General features: G+C 34.9%; 1 long non-coding RNA gene across 1 annotated transcript; it reads left to right on the top strand.

Annotated features, from left to right (window-relative positions):
- The first annotated feature begins 9,551 nt into the window (after positions 1-9,551).
- Positions 9,552-10,625, top strand: LOC135207722 (uncharacterized). The gene is made up of 3 exons (XR_010313055.1): positions 9,552-9,952; positions 10,261-10,346; positions 10,501-10,625. It is a non-coding gene; the product is annotated as an uncharacterized LOC135207722 (long non-coding RNA).
- Positions 10,626-21,465: the final 10,840 nt, after the last annotated feature.

Genomic DNA, 21,465 nt, shown 5'->3' with positions numbered 1-21,465 from the left:
TAACTGAAACTTTTTCTACATTGGAAATCAAAGTAGATGATATTTTGCAGTATTTCATCTGGCAAGGCATGAATGGAGTCCTTTAAAGCTCAACTTGTAAATGTGACTAATCATTTACGTCCGTCACTTGAGGAGATAAAGGAAAAATTCTTTGAAGCATCTGAACGTTATGGACGTCACAAGAAAGTTTAATGAAAGAGGGAGACACGGAGGAAAATCTTCTACATCACTGCAGTTAATGTTAAATATGATGATAATGAAAACTAACAGAATTAGTACTGCTGACGCCGCTTCTCCAAGGAAAAGGTGCACTCTTTGCCAGGAAAACCATGCAACACATAAGTGTATAAAATATAAAGAACCAGAGCATAAGCTGAGACGCTAGAAGAATTAATGGTTGCAAGAAATGTGCTAACATTGAACATACCACTGACAAATGCAAGTTTAAATTCTTAAGAAATGCTATTTTTGTAAGGGTTGGTCACTTTCATTTTGTGTGATCATCAAGGTGAAAAATCTCATGATGAAAAACTACAAGTGAATGGGAGAGGTGGGGCAAGGAAGTAAAAAGCAGGTAAAATCAAAACACAGGGAAACCTCAAGTGATGTAATGATTATAACTAAGGCTTTGCATACCTCTGATGGCGCCTCTGTTTTGCCAACTTTTACCTGTGAAATGTTTAAATGGAGCCCTTGTTAGAGTTTTGGAGGCTGTGGCTGTCAGACCAGTTTTCGTAACTGAATAACTTGCATGTGATAATAGGTTGAAAGTGTTAGAAGATAATGTCTCTTTAACAGTCAATGGTTTTAATTCAAGTAAGAAGTATAAATCCAAGATAGTTGAATTAAAGTGCAACTTTGATGATAAGGCTTGTGTAATACATGCATTGTGCGTACCAAGCATAGATATAAATTTGTCATTGCCAGGAATTTCAGAAGTAGCCAGGGCCTTTGGCCAAAAAAAAAAAAGGCTTCAAATTAGCTGATAAATATTTGACTGATGGTAGTGATAAAATAAAGGACATTGACTTGATACTTGGTACAAATGACGCCCATTGTTTACTGGATTTTTCTGTAAAATTTGGCAATGATCACCCATCTGTTTATTTGGGATCAGCGGCAGGAGTGATGTTAATGGGTAATGTCAAGATTATGCAACAGAATCTACCTTATCTTTCAAAGGATTTTTCTTGTTCTCGGTGTTCAAAGCATTCCTGCTCTGTTGCCGATTATGAGGAAACATGTGAGTTAAATGGAAACAAATCCCCTGTATTTGATGGCATAGATAAATGCTGCCAGTATATTGGATTTGGGTAGTTCTATGGGTGAGCCAAGTAGCTTAAGTTTGGAATGCGAGGTGGAGGTTCAAGCTAACTTCGCTATTCTAAATGAAAAAGGTATGGATTGAAGAATCAGAGCTGAGACGTTCAACTGATGAGATGCTGCGGTCTGTGTATGAGAAATCTATTTGTGAACCAGACCATGAAGATGGAAACTTGATGTCAGATTGTAATAGAAATTTGATTAAATTTACCCTTGATAATGCAAGGAGAAACGAGGAAGGAAGGCTAGAGATGCCTCTTCTATGGAATGAAAAGAGCTGTCATTTGCTTGGACGGAATTTCAACCTTGCAAAGGCAGTATTGAGATCCAACACGAGAAAATTACAGAGGAACAAACTGAATCATATAACCAAAGCTATGTGAGGGGAGAAGTGTTGGATTCTCATTCGTTAGTGGAATGGACAACCCAGCTGATAAAATTCCACGATGTTTGTCATTCAAAAGTTTAATGAAGTCTAATTACCATAAGGGTCCCAATATACGTGATCTCGATCAAGCTAGTAAAAGTGACATTTTAGGTTTTAAGATACCAATGGTCGAGAATTTAGAAACCATTGAGGCATATAGTGCATCAACCAGTGTAAAAGAAAGCCAAACTGTAAAACTAGAGCACTTAATACCTCTAGATAGATACTCAAATATGGATAAGTTGATATCTATACTTGCGAAAGTTCTGGAATGCTGGGATCGATGGAAAGGGTTTATAAACAAGTCACATGGCTTCGATAAGAAGGACCTCCGCTCTAAGGCTTTGACTCAAATCATCTCTAGGGATCAACAAATAAATTTTCCAGATGTTATTGACTATTTAAGTAGCAACTCTAAAAACCAAGATGGCTATGCCTAATTTGATATCACAATTGAATTTGTATCCAGACACTCATAATTTAATAAGAGTGATTGTAAATTTAATGAGAAAGCGCAGTGTTAAACTAACCAAACCAAACTTATTCTATTCTTTACCAGAGAGAGTATTCTAACAAAACTTATTATATTGGATGAACATTTGCTTTTGAAACATGCTGGTTGCTATTGCCCTTTTGACAGAATTACGTAGGAAAATTTTGGATACCAAAATTCTTCTCTACAGTTAAGAGGAGATTCTGAAGGAATGTGTTGTATCCGGGAGATATAACCAAAGACCTGTCAAACTTAATCAATCAGCCTATAGGGAATTTAGATTGAGTCCATCTGAAAAACCTTTTGGTATGTATACCTTGATTATTGTGGTCCATTTTATGTGAGACAAGGGAAAGATAAAGTCAAGGTTTGGATCCTTGTTATTTCATGCACTGTTCACACGAGCAGTTAATCTTAAGATCTGTATTGATATGACAGTTGAAGAATTTTTGCGTGCTTTGTCACTGCATTCTTTTGAATATGGAGTCCCTCAGTTTATAGTAAGTGATTTGGGTACGCAAATAGTAGCAGGAGCCAATATTTCAGGATTTCCTGAAGGATGCTGAGACTGTTCAGTATTTAACTGATAATAATGTGAGAAAGTCCATTTTCAGCAGTACTATAAGGGTTTTGCAGCCAACTTGGAGGATTGGTTTGAGAGCGTAGTCAAAATGACCAAGCATATGATACAGAAGTCAATCAGAATAATGTCATTGAATTTAGGGATTTTGAATATCTTGTTTGTCATGCTGTACATTTGATCAATAGAAGGCCTATTGCATTCAAAGAAGCATTAAGAGATTGTTCTAATAATGTACCAACCCCTATAAACGCCAGAGGAACTTATTCATGGATATTTCATTGGTCTCTTTGAATATTATTCCTGCATTACAAGCTGACCCTGATTCTGATGAGGATTTTCAGGTTGATTTTGATGTTGTACATAAAATTAAAACACTTATGAGAAGCTGCAACACATTAGAACTAACTTGCTGGAAATCTATCATCGGGAATTCATGAACACTTTAATTAAACAAGCTACTGATAAGAAGGATAGATATGCTCCTGTAAACCATAAACAAATCAGTATCGCGATATTGTGCTGATTAAGGATGATGGATATAAACCTGTTAATTATCCTATGGGAATTGGTCAAGGAAGTTTTCAAGAATATCAACGGCGAGGTAACTGCTGCAAAAAGTTCTGAAGGGTAAAACCAATGAAATAACTAAAAGGCATGTTACTTCTTTAATACCACTCTTGAGGAAGGAGTCTGATGAGGATGCTGTAGCATCAGATGATGATGATGAGGATGCTGTAGCATCGAAAGAAGAGATTCCAGGCATGGACGTTCTAGAAAACGTCCACGGAGAAAAGCTGCTGAGATATCACGGCAAAAAATGCAAAAAAACATTCTAAAACGATGATATTTCAGACTAATTATATTTTTTTTCTTTATTTGATCAAATTTACATAATTCTTATGTAAAATTTGATTTCTTCCCCGGGAGTGTTGAAAAAATAACACTAAGTTATTTTTTTTTCTCTGTTTTTTTTAATATGGTAATTTGGTAAGTTTGTAAATGATTGTTTTATTTTAACTTGCATTTTTAGTATTTAAATATTTTTTGTTTACATAAAATGATGACAATTCCTTAATAACCTGTTAAAAATTAAGATGGTTTGGGTCGTTGAAGAGATTTTGCTGCTCGTTATACATTCTTACAGAAAGGAGAAGTGGACGGCTTTTAATGAAAATGAAGGTAGTTCTTAGCCATTTTCCCCACCAGGTGACAACATTTGGTTTACTTAGCTCTTTATCGTCATGGTGAAAAAATAAGTAATCAGTACCATGGATCCGCATCTTACGTTACCTTCTACTTGGAAGCTTATCAAGAGCCAGCATAGCAATTGTGATTTATTGCATTTATAAACAGCATTCACGGACAGTATGGGTTGTGAGGTACGTCATCATTTTTAAAGGTCATTAAAATTTTAGATTTATAATCCATAGTTCATTCAATAATGAAAGTCCCTTGCTTTGCTTTTTAGCCCCCACAATAAATATACCCTTGGATAATATTTATATCATTTACAATTTTTATGGGATTGCCATATTATAATTTCCCAGTCATAGTTAAGAGATTCATTTTATCTTCAGTTACTTTGTGCTGGTTAGATAATTTAAGTGTTGTATCATATTTTAGTATTTTCTCATTTGCCACTTTTGTTAATTAGTCGTTATACATTTCGCTCTTTTTTACTACTTAGGTGGTTATTCGTTCGGCCTTACTGTAAATTTGGCTTGTGTATACAAGTAATGTACTTAATACGCTAAGTGGACCATTGCCTTTAGGTAATTAGTTATTTGATAGTGTTTAAGTGAAATCCATTATTGATGCAATACATATATTTGAATGGCATTCCTGTGTTTAAATAATTTATTAGTGTTTTTGATAGTTTAAATTACCATTTTTAGTGTAACTGGTATTTGGTATTTTATATTTATCTAGGGGTTCTTGAGAATGGTAATTGGAAGTTGGAGATGCTTGACCATCGCTTTGACATCCATTTAAGGCGATCATCTTCGACAGCAGCAACAACAGCATTGGGTTTTAATTTGAGCAGCAATACATACCATTTTATTTTATTATATCTTATTCAAGTTCATAATTTTATGAAGGTTTCATTAAAATAAGAAAATTACTCTTTGTATTAATTGTCCAATTACGTAATAAATTTTTCGAGATGGCGCCCAACGTGGGGCATAAGTAAAGGTGCTGTTTTTGCTGTCTGGTTAGCTTCCGGGTTGGGGTTTCGTTTGTTTGTGGGTCCATGGTCTATCCTTTAAATTTTATTGAAATGAGTGTAGAATTAAAGACTCGTAAATATATTCGTGGCCAAGTAACGCGGTTGTTTAATGAACATGATAAATTCACGAGTATGAATAAAACTGAGTGCAAGGCTGTTCAAATTAAACTGGTTTCGTACAGTGATCAGTTGAACAGTCTTATACTGTAATCCAGAAGTCTTTGTATGGAGACGGGAAAAATGAAGAGGAGTTCTTATTAGAAATTGCAGTCTTGTGATGATTACTCAGATAAATTAAATACCTGTTTTGCTGTTTTGCAATTGATGGATTCTAAGCCTGAGGCCAAGGATTCTGAGACCGCAAGAAGTCTCTTGAAGAGTCCTGTAGTTCCACTTCCGGTTTACGCTAGCACCGAAAGTGAAAATGTTGAAAAATTTCTTGTTGAGTTTGAATCGGCTATTGCCACATATTCTTACACTGAGAGGGATAAACTATTACTTCTCAAGCAACAGGTATCAGGCAGAGCCTCAATTTTGCTCGAGAATCTTGAAATTTCAAAGCAGACTTATACTGATGCTAAGAAATTGCTTAAAGAAGCACTGGCTTCTCGTTCGCTGCAGAAATTCAATGTAATTAAGCAATTAAGTGAAATGAAGCTTGAGTACGGTACTGATCCCTTTTCCTATATTGGAAAAATTACTAATGTAACTGAAACTTTTTCTACATTGGAAATCAAAGTAGATGATATTTTGCAGTATTTCATCTGGCAAGGCATGAATGAGTCCTTTAAAGCTCAACTTGTAAATGTGACTAATCATGTACGTCCGTCACTTGAGGAGATAAAGGAAAAATTCTTTGAAGCATCTGAACGTTATATGGACGTCACAAGAAAGTTTAATGAAAGAGGGAGACACGGAGGAAAATCTTCTACATCACTTGCAGTTAATGTTAAATATGAGGATAATGAAACTAACAGAATTAGTACTGCTGACGCCGCTTCTCCAAGGAAAAGGTGCACTCTTTGCCAGGAAAACCATGCAACACATAAGTGTTATAAAATATAAAGAACCAGAGCATAAGCGAGACGCTTAGAAGAACTTAATGGTTGCAAGAAATGTGCTAACATTGAACATACCACTGACAAATGCAAGTTTAAATTCTTTAAGAAATGCTATTTTTGTAAGGGTGGCACTTTTCATTTTGTGTGATCATCAAGGTGAAAAATCTCATGATGAAAAACTACAAGTGAATGGGAGAGGTGGCAAGGAAGTAAAAGCAGGTAAATCAAAACACAGGGAAACCTCAAGTGATGTGATGATTATAACTAAGGCTTTGCATACCTCTGATGGCGCCTCTGTTTTGCCAACTTTTACCTGTGAAATGTTAAAATGGAGCCCTTGTTAGAGGTTTGAAGGACTGTGGCTGTCAGACCAGTTTCGTAACTGAAAAAGACTTTGCATGTGATAATAGGTTGAAAGTGTTAGAAGATAATGTCTCTTTAACAGTCAATGGTTTTAATTCAAGTAAGAAGTATAAATCCAAGATAGTTGAATTAAAGTGCAACTTTGATGATAAGGCTTGTGTAATACATGCATTGTGCGTACCAAGCATAGATATAAATTTGTCATTGCCAGGAATTTCAGAAGTAGCCAGGCCTTTGCCAAAAAAGGCTTCAAATTAGCTGATAAATATTTGACTGATGGTAGTGATAAAATAAAGGACATTGACTTGATACTTGGTACAAAATGACGCCCATTGTTTACTGGTGGATTTTTCTGTAAAATTTGGCAATGATCACCCATCTGTTTATTTGGGATCAGCAGCAGGAGTGATGTTAATGGGGTAATGTCAAGATTATGCAACAGAATCTACCTTATCTTTCAAAGGATTTTTCTTGTTCTCGGTGTTCAAAGCATTCCTGCTCTGTTGCCGATTATGAGGAAAGAAACATGTGAGTTAATGGAAACAAACTCCCCGTATTTGATGGCATAGATGAATGCTGCCAGTATACTGGATTTGGTAGTTCTATGGGTGAGCCAAGTAGCTTAAGTTTGGAATGCGAGGTGAGGTTCAGCTACTTCGCTATTCTAAATGAAAAGGTATGATTGAAGAATCAGAGCTGAGACGTGCAACTGATGAGATGCTGCGGTCTGTGTATGAGAAATCTATTTGTGAACCAGACCATGAAGATGGAAAACTTGATGTTAGATTGTAATGGAAATTTGATTAAAATTACCCTTGATAATGCAAGGAGAAACGAGGAAGGAAGGCTAGAGATGCCTCTTCTATGGAATGAAAAGAGCTGTCATTTGCTTGGACGGAATTTCAAACCTTGCAAAGGCAGTATTGAGATCCAACACGAGAAAATTACAGAGGAACAAACTGAATCATATAACAAAGCTATGTGAGGGGAGAAGTGTTGGATTCTCATTCGTTAGTGGAATGGACAACCCAGCTGATAAAATTCCACGATGTTTGTCATTCAAAAGTTTAATGAAGTCTAATTACCAATAAGGGTCCCAATATACGTGATCTTGATCAAGCTAGTAAAAGTGACATTTTAGGTTTTAAGATACCAATGGTCGAGAATTTAGAAACCATTGAGGCATATAGTGCATCAACCAGTGTAAAAGAAAGCCAAACTGTAAAACTAGAGCACTTAATACCTCTAGATAGATACTCAAATATGGATAAGTTGATATCTATACTTGCGAAAGTTCTGGAATGCTGGGATCGATGGAAAGGGTTTTATAAACAAGTCACATGGCTTCGATAAGAAGGACCTCCGCTCTAAGGCTTTGACTCAAATCATCTCTAGGGATCAAACAAATAAATTTTCCAGATGTTATTGACTATTTAAGTAGCAACTCTAAAACAAGATGGCTATGCCTAATTTGATATCACAATTGAATTTGTATCCAGACACTCATAATTTAATAAGAGTGAATTGTAAATTAATGAGAAGCGCAGTGTAACTAACCAAACTTATCCTATTCTTTTATCCAGAGGAGAGTATTCTAACAAAACTATTATATTGGATGAACATTTGCTTTTGAAACATGCTGGTTGCTATGCCCTTTTGACAGAATTACGTAGGAAATTTTGGATACAAAATTCTTCTCTACAGTTAAGAGGATTCTGAAGGAATGTGGTTGTATGCCGGAGATATAACCAAAGACTGTCAAACTTAATCAATCAGCCTATAGGAATTTAGATTGAGTCCATCTGAAAAACCTTTTGGTTAAATGTATACCTTGATTATTGTGGTCCATTTTATGTGAGACAAGGGAAAGATAAAGTCAAGGTTTGGATCCTTGTTATTTCATGCATGTTCACACGAGCAGTTAATCTTAAGATCTGTATTGATATGACAGTTGAAGAATTTTTGCGTGCTTTGTCACTGCATTCTTTTGAATATGGAGTCCCTCAGTTTATAGTAAGTGATTTGGGTACGCAAATAGTAGCAGGAGCCAATATTGTTCAGGATTTACCTGAAGGATGCTGAGACTGTTCAGTATTTAACTGATAATAATGTTGAGAAAGTCCATTTTCAGCAGTACTATAAGGGTTGCAGCCAACTTGGAGGATTGGTTGAGAGCGTAGTCAAAATGACCAAGCATATGATACAGAAGTCAATCAGAAATAATGTCATTGAATTTAGGGATTTTGAATATCTTGTTTGTCATGCTGTACATTTGATCAATAGAAGGCCTATTGCATTCAAAGAAGCATTAAGAGATTGTTCTAATAATGTACCAACCCCTATAACGCCAGAGGAACTTATTCATGGATATTCATTGGTCTCTTGAATATTATTCCTGCATTACAAGCTGACCCATGATTCTGATGAGGATTTTCAGGTTGATTTTGATGTTGTACATAAAATTAAAACATCTTATGAGAAGCTGCAAAACACATTAGAACTAACTTGCTGGAAATCTATCATCGGGAATTCATGAACACTTTAATTAAACAAGCTACTGATAAGAAGGATAGATATGCTCCTGTAAACCATAAACAAATCAGTATCGGCGATTCTATTGTGCTGATTAAGGATGATGGATATAAACCTGTTAATTATCCTATGGGAATTGTCAAGGAAGTTTTCAAGAATATCAACGGAGAGGTAACTGCTGCAAAAGTTCTGAAGGGTAAAACCAATGAAATAACTAAAAGGCATGTTACTTCTTTAATACCACTCTTGAGGAAGGAGTCTGATGAGGATACTGTAGCATCAGATGATGATGATGAGGATGCTGTAGCATCGAAAGAAGAGATTCCAGGCATGGACGTTTCTAGAAAACGTCCACGGAGAAAAGCTGCTGAGATATCACGGCAAAAATGCAAAAACATTCTAACGATGATATTTCAGACTTAATTATATTTTTTTTCTTTATTTGATCAAATTTACATAATTCTTATGTAAAATTTGATTTCTTCCCCGGGAGTGTTGAAAAAATAACACTAAGTTATTTTTTTTTCTCTGTTTTTTTTAATATGGTAATTTGGTAAGTTTGTAAATGATTGTTTTATTTTTAACTTGCATTTTTAGTATTTAAATATTTTTTGTTTACATAAAATGATGACAATTCCTTAATAACCTGTTAAAAATTAAGATGGTTTGGGTCGTTGAAGAGATTTGCTGCTCGTTATACATTTCTTACAGAAAGGAGAAGTGGACGGCTTTTAATGAAAATGAAGGTAGTTCTTAGCCATTTTCACCAGTGACAACATTGGATTTACTTAGCTCTTTATCGTCATGGTGAAAAAATAAGTAATCGGTACCATGGATCCGCATCTTACGTTACCTTCTACTTGGAAGCCTTATCAAGAGCCAGCATAGCAATTGTGATTTATTGCATTTATAAACAGCATTCACGGACAGTATGGGTTGTGAGGTACGTCATCATTTTTAAAGGTCATTTAAATTTTATGATTTATAATCCATAGTCATTCAATAATGAAAGTCCCTTGCTTTGCTTTTTTAGCCCCCACAAATAATATACCCTTGGATAACATTTATATCATTTACAATTTTTATGGGATTGCCATATTAATTTCCCAGTCATAGTTAAGAGATTCATTTTATCTTCAGTTACTTTGTGCTGGTTAGATAATTTAAGTGTTGTATCATATTTTAGTATTTTCTCATTTGCCACTTTTGTTAATTAGTCGTTTATTTACATTCGCTCTTTTTACTACTTAGGTGGTTATTCGTTCGGCCTTACTGTAAATTTGGCTTGTTGTATACAAGTAATGTACTTAATACGCTAAGTGGACCATTGCCTTTAGGTAATTATTATTTGATAGTTAAGTGAAATCCATTATTGATGCAATACATATATTTGAATGGCATTCCTGTGGTTTAAATAATTTATTAGTGTTTTTGATAGTTTAAATTACCATTTTTAGTGTAACTGGTATTTGGTATTTTATATTTATCTAGGGGTTCTTGAGAATGGTAATTGGAAGTTGGAGATGCTTGACCATCGCTTTGACCTCCATTTAAGGCGATCATCTTCGACAGCAGCAACAACAGCATTGGGTTTAATTTGAGCAGCAATACATGAAACCATTTTATTATATCTTATTCAAGTTCATAATTTTATGAAGGTTTCATTAAAATAAGAAGAAAATTACTCTTTGTATTAATTGTCCAATTACGTAATAAATTTTTTCGAGATGGCGCCCAACGCTGGGGCATAAGTAAGGTGCTGTTTTTGCTGTCTGGTTAGCTTCCGGGTTGGGGTTTCGTTTGTTTGTGGGTCCATGGTCTATCCTTTAAATTTTATTGAAATGAGTGTAGAATTAAAGACTCGTAAATATATTCGTGGCCAAGTAACGCGGTTGTTTAATGAACATGATAATTCAAGAGCATGAATAAAACTGAGTGCAAGGCTGTTCAAATTAACTGGTTTCGTACAGTGATCAGTTGAACAGTCTTAATACTGTAATCCAGAAGTCTTTGTATGGAGACGGGAAAAATGAGGAGGAGTTCTTATTAGAATTGCAGTCTTGTGATGATTACTCAGATAAATTAAATACCTGTTTTGCTGTTTTGCAATTGATGGATTCTAAGCCTGAGGCCAAGGATTCTGAGACCGCAAGAAGTCTCTTGAAGAGTCTGTAGTTCCACTTCCGGTTACGCTAGCACCGAAAGTGAAAATGTTGAAAAATTTTCTTGTTGAGTTTGAATCGGCTATTGCCACATATTCTTACACTGAGAGGGATAAACTATTACTTCTCAAGCAACAGGTATCGGGCAGAGCCTCAATTTTGCTCGAGAATCTTGAAATTTCAAAGCAGACTTTACACTGATGCTAAGAAATTGCTTAAAGAAGCACTGGCTTCTCGTTCGCTGCAGAAATTCAATGTAATTAAGCAATTAAGTGAAATGAAGCTTGAGTACGGTACTGATCCCTTTTCCTATATTGGAAAAATTACTAATGTAACTGAAACTTTTTCTACATTGGAAATCAAAGTAGATGATATTTTGCAGTATTTCATCTGGCAAGGCATGATGAGTCCTTTAAAGCTCAACTTGTAAATGTGACTAATCATGTACGTCCGTCACTTGAGGAGATAAAGGAAAAATTCTTTGAAGCATCTGAACGTTATATGGACGTCACAAGAAAGTTTAATGAAAGAGGGAGACACGGAGGAAAATCTTCTACATCACTTGCAGTTAATGTTAAATATGAGGATAATGAAACTAACAGAATTAGTACTGCTGACGCCGCTTCTCCAAGGAAAAGGTGCACTCTTTGCCAGGAAAACCATGCAACACATAAGTGTATAAAATATAAAGAACCAGAGCATAAGCTGAGACGCTTAGAAGAACTTAATGGTTGCAAGAAATGTGCTAACATTGGACATACCACTGACAAATGCAAGTTTAAATTCTTTAAGAAATGCTATTTTTGTAAGGGTTTGGCACTTTTCATTTTTGGTGATCATCAAGGTGAAAAATCTCATGATGAAAAACTACAAGTGAATGGGAGAGGTGGCAAGGAAGTAAAAGCAGGTAAATCAAAACACAGGGAAACCTCAAGTGATGTAATGATTATAACTAAGGCTTTGCATACATCTGATGGCGCCTCTGTTTTGCCAACTTTTACCTGTGAAATGTTAAATGGAGCCCTTGTTAGAGGTTTGAAGGACTGTGGCTGTCAGACCAGTTTCGTAACTGAAAAACTTGCATGTGATAATAGGTTGAAAGTGTTAGAAGATAATGTCTCTTTAACAGTCAATGGTTTTAATTCAAGTAAGAAGTATAAATCCAGATAGTTGAATTAAAGTGCAACTTTGATGATAAGGCTTGTGTAATACATGCATTGTGCGTACCAAGCATAGATATAAATTTGTCATTACCAGGAATTTCAGAAGTAGCCAGGGCCTTTGCCAAAAAAGGCTTCAAATTAGCTGATAAATATTTGACTGATGGTAGTGATAAAATAAAGGACATTGACTTGATACTTGGTACAAATGACGCCCATTGTTTACTGGATTTTTCTGTAAAATTTGGCAATGATCACCCATCTGTTTATTTGGGATCAGCGGCAGGAGTGATGTTAATGGGTAATGTCAAGATTATGCAACAGAATCTACCTTATCTTTCAAAGGATTTTTCTTGTTCTCGGTGTTCAAAGCATTCCTGCTCTGTTAGCCGATTAATGAGGAAACATGTGAGTTAAATGGAAACAAATCCCCTGTATTTTGATGCATAGATGAATGCTGCCAGTATACTGGATTTGGTAGTTCTATGGGTGAGCCAAGTAGCTTAAGTTTGGAATGCGAGGTGGAGGTTCAAGCTAACTTCGCTATTCTAAATGAAAAAGGTATGATTGAAGAATCAGAGCTGAGACGTGCAACTGATGAGATGCTGCGGTCTGTGTATGAGAAATCTATTTGTGAACCAGACCATGAAGATGGAAACTTGATGTTAGATTGTAATAGAAATTTGATTAAATTTACCCTTGATAATGCAAGGAGAAACGAGGAAGGAAGGCTAGATGCCTCTTCTATGGAATGAAAAGAGCTGTCATTTGCTTGGACGGAATTTCGACCTTGCAAAGGCAGTATTGAGATCCAACACGAGAAAATTACAGAGGAACAAACTGAATCATATAACAAAGCTATGTGAGGGGAGAAGTGTTGGATTCTCATTCGTGAGTGGAATGGACAACCCAGCTGATAAAATTCCACGATGTTTGTCATTCAAAAGTTTAATGAAGTCTAATTACCATAAGGGTCCCAATATACGTGATCTTGATCAAGCTAGTAAAAGTGACATTTTAGGTTTTAAGATACCAATGGTCGAGAATTTAGAAACCATTGAGGCATATAGTGCATCAACCAGTGTAAAAGAAAGCCAAACTGTAAAACTAGAGCACTTAATACCTCTAGATAGATACTCAAATATGGATAAGTTGATATCTATACTTGCGAAAGTTCTGGAATGCTGGGATCGATGGAAAGGGTTTATAAACAAGTCACATGGCTTCGATAAGAAGGACCTCCGCTCTAAGGCTTTGACTCAAATCATCTCTAGGATCAACAAATAAAATTTTCCAGATGTTATTGACTATTTAAGTAGCAACTCTAAACCAAGATGGCTATGCCTAATTTGATATCACAATTGAATTTGTATCCAGACACTCATAATTTAATAAGAGTGAATTGTAAATTTAATGAGAAGCGCAGTGTAACCAACCAAACTTATCCTATTCTTTTATCCAGAGAGAGTATTCTAACAAAACTTATTATATTGGATGAACATTTGCTTTTGAAACATGCTGGTTGCTATGCCCTTTTGACAGAATTACGTAGGAAATTCTGGATACCAAAATTCTTCTCTACAGTTAAGAGGATTCTGAAGGAAGTGTTGTATGCCGGAGATATAACCAAAGACCTGTCAAACTTAATCAATCAGCCTATAGGGAATTTAGATTGAGTCCATCTGAAAAACCTTTTGGTAATGTATACCTTGATTATTGTGGTCCATTTTATGTGAGACAAGGGAAAGATAAAGTCAAGGTTTGGATCCTTGTTATTTCATGCATGTTCACACGAGCAGTTAATCTTAAGATCTGTATTGATATGACAGTTGAAGAATTTTTGCGTGCTTTGTCACTGCATTCTTTTGAATATGGAGTCCCTCAGTTTATAGTAAGTGATTTGGGTACGCAAATAGTAGCAGGAGCCAATATTGTTCAGGATTTCCTGAAGGATGCTGAGACTGTTCAGTATTTAACTGATAATAATGTTGAGAAAGTCCATTTTCAGCAGTACTATAAGGGTTGCAGCCAACTTGGAGGATTGGTTGAGAGCGTAGTCAAAATGACCAAGCATATGATACAGAAGTCAATCAGAAATAATGTCATTGAATTTAGGGATTTTGAATATCTTGTTTGTCATGCTGTACATTTGATCAATAGAAGGCCTATTGCATTCAAAGAAGCATTAAGAGATTGTTCTAATAATGTACCAACCCCTATAACGCCAGAGGAACTTATTCATGGATATTCATTGGTCTCTTTGAATATTATTCCTGCATTACAAGCTGACCCTGATTCTGATGAGGATTTTCAGGTTGATTTTGATGTTGTACATAAAATTAAAACATCTTATGAGAAGCTGAAACACATTAGAACTAACTTGCTGGAAATCTATCATCGGGAATTCATGAACACTTTAATTAAACAAGCTACTGATAAGAAGGATAGATATGCTACTGTAAACCATAAACAAATCAGTATCGGCGATATTGTGCTGATTAAGGATGATGGATATAAACCTGTTAATTATCCTATGGGAATTGTCAAAGAAGTTTTCAAGAATATCAACGGAGAGGTAACTGCTGCAAAAGTTCTGAAGGGTAAAACCAATGAAATAACTAAAAGGCATGTTACTTCTTTAATACCACTCTTGAGGAAGGAGTCTGATGAGGATACTGTAGCATCAGATGATGATGATGAGGATGCTGTAGCAGCGAAAAGAAAGAGAATTCCAGGCATGGACGTTTCTAGAAAAACGTCCACGGAGAAAAGCTGCTGAGATATCACGGCAAAAATGCAAAAACATCGAAACGATGATATTTCAGACTAATTATATTTTTTTTCTTTATTTGATCAAATTTACATAATTCTTATGTAAAATTTGATTTCTTCCCCGGGAGTGTTGAAAAAATAACACTAAGTTATTTTTTTTTTCTCTGTTTTTTTTAATATGGTAATTTGGTAAGTTTGTAAATGATTGTTTTATTTTAACTTGCATTTTTAGTATTTAAATATTTTTTGTTTACATAAAATGATGACAATTCCTTAATAACCTGTTAAAAATTAATTGATGGTTTGGGTCGTTGAGAAGAGGATTTGCTGCTCGTTATACATTTCTTACAGAAAGGAGAAGTGGACGGCTTTTAATGAAAATGAAGGTAGTTCTTAGCCATTTTCACCAGTGACAACATTGGATTTACTTAGCTCTTTATCGTCATGGTGAAAAAATAAGTAATCGGTACCATGGATCCGCATCTTACGTTACCTTCTACTTGGAAGCCTTATCAAGAGCCAGCATAGCAATTGTGATTTATTGCATTTATAAACAGCATACACGGACAGTATGGGTTGTGAGGTACGTCATCATTTTTAAAGTCATTAAAATTTTATGATTTATAATCCATAGTTCATTCAATAATGAAAGTCCCTTGCTTTGCTTTTTAGCCCCCACAAATAAATATACCCTTGGATAATATTTATATCATTTACAATTTTTATGGGATTGCCATATTATAATTTCCCAGTCATAGTTAAGAGATTCATTTTATCTTCAGTTACTTTGTGCTGGTTAGATAATTTAAGTGTTGTATCATATTTTAGTATTTTCTCATTTGCCACTTTTGTTAATTAGTCGTTTATTTACATTCGCTCTTTTTACTACTTAGGTGGTTATTCGTTCGGCCTTACTGTAAATTTGGCTTGTTGTATACAAGTAATGTACTTAATACGCTAAGTGGGGGACCATTGCCTTTAGGTAATTATTATTTGATATGTTAAGTGAAATCCATTATTGATGCAATACATATATTTGAATGGCATTCCGTGAGTGTTTAAATAATTTATTAGTGTTTTTGATAGTTTAAATTACCATTTTTAGTGTAACTGGTATTTTGGTATTTTATACTTGTCTAGGGGTTCTTGAGAATGGTAATTGGAAGTTGGAGATGCTTGACCATCGCTTTGACATCCATTTAAGGCGATCATCTTCGACAGCAGCAACAACAGCATTGGGTTTAATTTGAGCAGCAATACATGAAACCATTTTATTATATCTTATTCAAGTTCATAATTTATGAAGGTTTCATTAAAATAAGAAAATTACTCTTTGTATTAATTGTCCAATTACGTAGTAAATTTTTCGAGACCACCTCATGAATTATCCGTTATCATCCTTTTAGGATACACTTTTAGCTCCTTTTACACGGGAGATGAAGAGGCGGGAAATTGTTCAGTGAGAAATTACTTCTCTTTTGCTGTCTCCAATCTCTTTGTCATTTTACCCAATGAGATTTGGTTGAACTTCCTTTTTAAATATATTCTTCAACGTCATAAGATTTTTATTCTCTTCCCAGTAAATTAACTCCATACAATATTCACATAAAACTACTGTAAAATAAGATGAAGCCAGAGTAAGTGTTACTAAATAACACTGAGTAATCTAAACAGATAAAGTGACTATCGTATAAGTGAGATCATAAGATTGACAGAAATAACGAAACGAAAGACAAGTTTGAGATATTTTACCTTTTTGAGGACAGATCAAAGTTCAGGAAATGTGCAGATAAATGATGAAGCACATCAAAGTAATGTGACCAGAGTCAATGCTTGTTGAAATGTCAAAGTATTATGTGAAACGATTTGAGGAATAACCTTTCATTTTATGACTACAGACATTAAACTTATTACCATAAAATAAGATTCTAAATATGCTATACAAACCCCCAATCAATATATAGTAAAAGATAAAGCAAACCTTTCATATGTCATTCTGTATAGCGAAGGAGAATTTTAATGTTATTGACCACGAGAGATAAATTCTCAGTAGAGCTGTATTTTTCACTTAAGAGAAACAAAACGCTATAAATTCTCTATAATGGAGAACAGGGGACCACTTCAATTCCCCATTTACATTCGACAACAATAAATACTTTGCAATTGGCTAAAAAATTGGAATGATGCAAATAGAATGGCGGCCAACATTCGTTCTCGGAGAAAAGGAATTTGTCCTGCAAATATATTCTGTTGTTGATTTCGTTACATCAGCCATTTTGAATAGATGCATAGAGAGATGTATCAGTTTGAGACCCAACGAACAGGGATAAAAATTGTTTTTTAATATTCTTGCCTTTCTTTTACCCTCTCTCATCAACACTGGTTTGAAAATCCTGACCCATATTTCTCCACCTAAGATAACTCCTCAAAATATTCGGAGGTTAATTCTTTAATATTTATTATTTGTCATTCTTTAGTGATACCTATTCTAATTTAAACCTCAACCAGTTTTAAATATGACAATTATATCTGCATATTGAAAATAACAAACTCGGAATGCACAATACATGATTTGGGTTATTGTGAAGACGAAAACTCTTGAGTAAAAAATAAAAGGCAAGTTGTCTTATTGTGCAAAAGAAAAAAAAAGAAAATAAAATAATAATAATAAATAAACGTATGACCCTTTAGACGCTAGAAATAGGGCTATATTTTGCACCCATCGAGTCCATGCCTGCAGAATTGCCATACATTGCAAATAACTTACACAAGAATGGAATGAACAGCTGTACTTAATGTCAAAACGCAACATTGTAAATTCCTGAAAAACTTTTTCGTCAAATTTAGATTTTTTAGGATTTATTTATATGTTCCTTCATCATCGTCTATCTGTTTGGTCCATTCTGGAATATTTAGGGGAGAGAGAGAGAGAGAGAGAGAGAGAGAGAGAGAGAGAGAGAGAGAGAGAGAGAGAGAGAGAGAGAAATTAAAAATAAATCCAACATTCCGTGAAAAGAGGAACCTTCATTCAGTGTCGGAGGCCTTCAAGAAATACCGCTCCATATTTTCTCACTTCTTGACACTGACTGACAACCAGACTGCCAAGAAAAGAACTTCCTTTTCCATTAAGATTTATTACTCCTGCGAGAGAGAGAGAGAGAGAGAGAGAGAGAGAGAGAGAAGGTATCATGGGTAAACCCTGAAGTTCAAGGGTTTTAATGAACTCAAATCTCTTGAGAAATGTTTCCATTTCTGAACCGATTTTTGAGCGAAAGATGAGATTATAATTATTGCCAAATCCCTTGTGGCAAGTTTGAAAAAGATGAAAATAAAAATGACTAATTCAATTAGAGGATTGCAGTAATCAGCTCTGCGTTTTATTAGTGTTGAATCAAAAAGTGTCTTTAGCCTTCTTTTAAAGAATCTATAAAACTATTTGCGAAAAGTCTCTTCATAATAAATAAAAGTTAAACAAATTAAATTTAGCTTCAGCATTCGATACGAGGCTGATAAATTGATCATTGTATCTTAACAACACTAAAGAACAAATTGCCGAGAATCTTCAGTGCATTTATTGAAAGTAGCACAAATTGATGCAGTTTATATAAACAAGAGCCAACACCAACATGTATTAGGTGTGTACGATTGTATTAAATAGTTCTACAATAAGAACAAAGACTCAAAACTTTGCAGAAGAAAGGGAGGGTCACAATGAGGCTGACTAGTGAATATTTAAACTTTTCTCTTATAAGTTTCACAAGTTACAGACTCGGTAACCACAACTTTTGGGTGGGACAGAGAACAGGGAATTTCCCCCAAAGTTATTCTGTTTCTTTTAGGTTTTGCTTAACATTCTTTTTCTCCCTAAAATGTCAAGTGTAAAAGATTATTCTAATTGGTTTTCTTTATGTTATTTGGAAGGGAGATGGATGAGATACTTCTCTCTCTCTCTCTCTCTCTCTCTCTCTCTCTCTCTCTCTCTCTCTCTCTCTCTCTCTCTCTGCATTTATTCAAAACTATCCATTACTGCGAATATGAAATTTATATAAGATGTATCGCCCATTTCCAAAACCCACGAAAGTGGAAGGAGAATAAAGCTCTCTCTCTCTCTCTCTCTCTCTCTCTCTCTCTCTCTCTCTCTCTCTCTCTCTCTCCTGATAAATCTCCAGCAACCCACAATCTATTAAGTTTCTCGTGAACATCAATTATTGATTTTCCACTTATTCCTTCATGAACTCTGACGCCTTGAAATAATTCAGCATAATTCCCATCTGAATATTCCACAGTGACTCGTTCTTCTGTTGCTAACATAAAGCATGAAATGACATTTTCCATTTCTCTCTCCCTCATAAAAATACCACAATGGAATGCACCATTCCCCATCAGCCTTCCGGTTCAGGTCAAAGTGAAATTGACTACGAATGGAAATTAAATTCTGGTTCGTGAGGCGTCAGAAATACTGCGATGCGGTTTATACGTATGAGTATATCTAAGGTAAATTTTAATCAAGCCAGGCAGGATAATCTTGTGAAGGGGAAAAGGCTGATTAAGTAAGCACAATTGTTGTCTGGGAGTCACAGAGCCTGGACGTCAATTATGGGAGAAGACGAACAATTAAAAGTGGGGGAGATAAACAGAAACCTTAATAAAAAGTGAGCATAACACAGAGATGGAAATTGCTTGCGTAATCTCGGCTTTTATGGCATATAATAAACATGCATTTTTCTGACTCTAGACCGAATAGTATACATTTTAAATATTCTGTAAACTAAAAAAAAAGAAAAAAAAAAGAAAGGCGGATTCCCAACCCCCTCAGAATATTTCAATGCTTTTTTAGGTCTAAAGACTGCTCCGTAGGCCTACAGAACTTTCATGTGTCTACCGTACGTTTTTACTTTATTGTATCACTGCTCTTTTGAATACTGGATATATCTAGATTCATATTTTGCAATTACAGTCTAAAAACAGTAATTTTCTAAGAACAGTGTATTACCTAGAACAAAAAACTAAATAGGAAATATAGCTGAAAATATATACACAGATGGCGCCTGAGTATTATTATTATTATTATTATTGATTATTAGTTATTATTATTATTATTATTATTATTATTATTATTATTATTATTTTTATTATTATTCAGAAGATAAACAGTAATTTATATTCACATTTATATGTACCAAGCCCACCACAGGTTCCATTGACTTGAAGTTCACGCTTCCAAAGAATATGGCTTTTATTAAAAAGAAGTAACAGAAGATAAAGGGAAATACAGAAAAAAGAGATCACCTAAAAAGAGGAAATGAATTAAATCAATAAGCAGGTAAAAATGTAAGTAAATGAAAGTAACCATGACCAACATATATCATTGTAATTCTAGAAAAATAGTTCGTTTCCCACACAACTGCAAAGGAAATTTAGTTCCATCTGATGACGCAGAGCCAGAGGTATTATTTCGACAGAGCCACGAGGGAAATCTATCTTTTTCCTTGATACCTCGGAAGGTTACATTTCAGAAAAGAGGTTTAAAAATGAACTGGTCATTTTTCCAGAAGCAAAATCCTCGTGAGTCTGAGATTTATTTTATGTCTGTTTCTCTTTCCATTTTTCCATTTTATTATGAAGGCGTAACAGGAGGAACACCACCTGTGTTACACCAGGAAACAATTGTTAGGAGAGACTGGCTACCAAGATGAAAGGAAGAGAATATGTACGGAGGTACAGTAAAACGAATAGAAGGGGTTGCAGCTAGTGGCTGAAGGAACGCCGTAAAGAACGTTAAGTAATTAACGAACCTTAAGTAATACCTACAGTGCACCGCGTGAATTTCACCGACGGCACTACTCCCCTACGGGAGTTCCCTGGCGGAGGTCTGCAAATTCGTCCTGACAAAAACTCCGCCACAAAAGTTTATTCGGGAAAACTTTCCTCTTGTGGTCCTCGGACGTGGGAGAGCGTCGGTGTCTTTACTGACCTCCTAAATATATCACACCAACATGAAACTGCTTTTTTTTTTTTTTTTTTTTTTTTTTATTATATTCTGGATCTATTTCAAGGGGGAACTTGAATGAAGTTGGAGGCAACGTTACGATTAAAGAACGTGAATGCTTTCATGAGAGAATTTCTCGGAATATTGTTCAAAATTAATTCTAACAGGCATCTTGGAATGCTTGTTCCTTTAGTGAGATATTTCCTTTAAGAAAATAATTAAATGCTGTAAAGAAACTGACTTGAACATAAAGTGAAAAGCCGTTGACAGGAAAAGGCATCTGTAAAACTACTACTGAATTCATTCATATTTTTCGAAAACTGCTCCTGATTTCAGTCATATGGTTCGATAAGTATTCCTGAATACATCCATA

This window comes from Macrobrachium nipponense, chromosome 34, assembly GCF_015104395.2.
Source record: "Macrobrachium nipponense isolate FS-2020 chromosome 34, ASM1510439v2, whole genome shotgun sequence".
In the NCBI taxonomy this organism is placed as follows: Eukaryota; Metazoa; Arthropoda; class Malacostraca; order Decapoda; family Palaemonidae; genus Macrobrachium; species Macrobrachium nipponense.
This window is presented reverse-complemented; position numbering and strand designations above follow the sequence as displayed.